The sequence below is a fragment of the Ornithorhynchus anatinus genome, chromosome 2 (assembly GCF_004115215.2).
Source record: "Ornithorhynchus anatinus isolate Pmale09 chromosome 2, mOrnAna1.pri.v4, whole genome shotgun sequence".
NCBI classification, from domain to species: Eukaryota; Metazoa; Chordata; class Mammalia; order Monotremata; family Ornithorhynchidae; genus Ornithorhynchus; species Ornithorhynchus anatinus.
In genome coordinates, this window is record NC_041729.1 from 30175628 (window position 1) to 30176380 (window position 753).

Below are 753 nucleotides of genomic sequence, written 5' to 3' on the forward strand. Positions count from 1 at the left end.
GAGCTCAGTGTGGGAAGGCCTCTTGGAGGAGGTGAGTTGTAAGTAGGGTTTTGAAGAGGGGAAGAGAATGAGTTTGGCGAAGGTGAGGAGGGAGGGCATTGTAGGACAGCGGGAGGACGTGGGTCAGGGGTCGTCGGTGGGATGGGGTGAACGGGGGACGGTGAGGAGGTGGGCGGCAGAGGAGCGGAGTGTGCGGGGTGGGCGGTAGAAAGAGAGAAGGGAGAAGAGGTAGGAAGGGGCAAGGTGATGGAGAGCCTTGAAGCCTGGAGTGAGAAGTTTTTGTTTCATGTGGAGGTTGATAGGCAACCACTGGAGGTTTTTAAGAAGGGGAGTGACATGCCCAGAGTGTTTCTGCAGGAAGATGAGCCGGGCAGCGGAATGAAGAATAGACTGGAGTGGGGAAAGAGAGGAGGAAGGGAGATCAGAGAAAAGGCTGACACAATAATCCAGCCGGGATATTATGAGAACCTGTAACAGTAAAATAGACGTTTGAGTGGAGAGGAAAGGGCGGATCGTGGCGAGATTATAAAGCTGAGACCAGCAGGTTTTGGTGACGGATTGGATGTGTGGGGTGAACGAGAGAGACGAGTCAAAGATGACACCGAGGTTGCGGGCCTGAGAATCGGGAAGGATGGTCGGACCATCCACGGTGATAGGGAAGTGGGGAAGAGGACAGGGCTTGGGAGGGAAGATGAGGGCTCAGTACAAAATGACCTGGGTCTTAATCCTCGCCCTGCCACTTGCCTGCTGTGT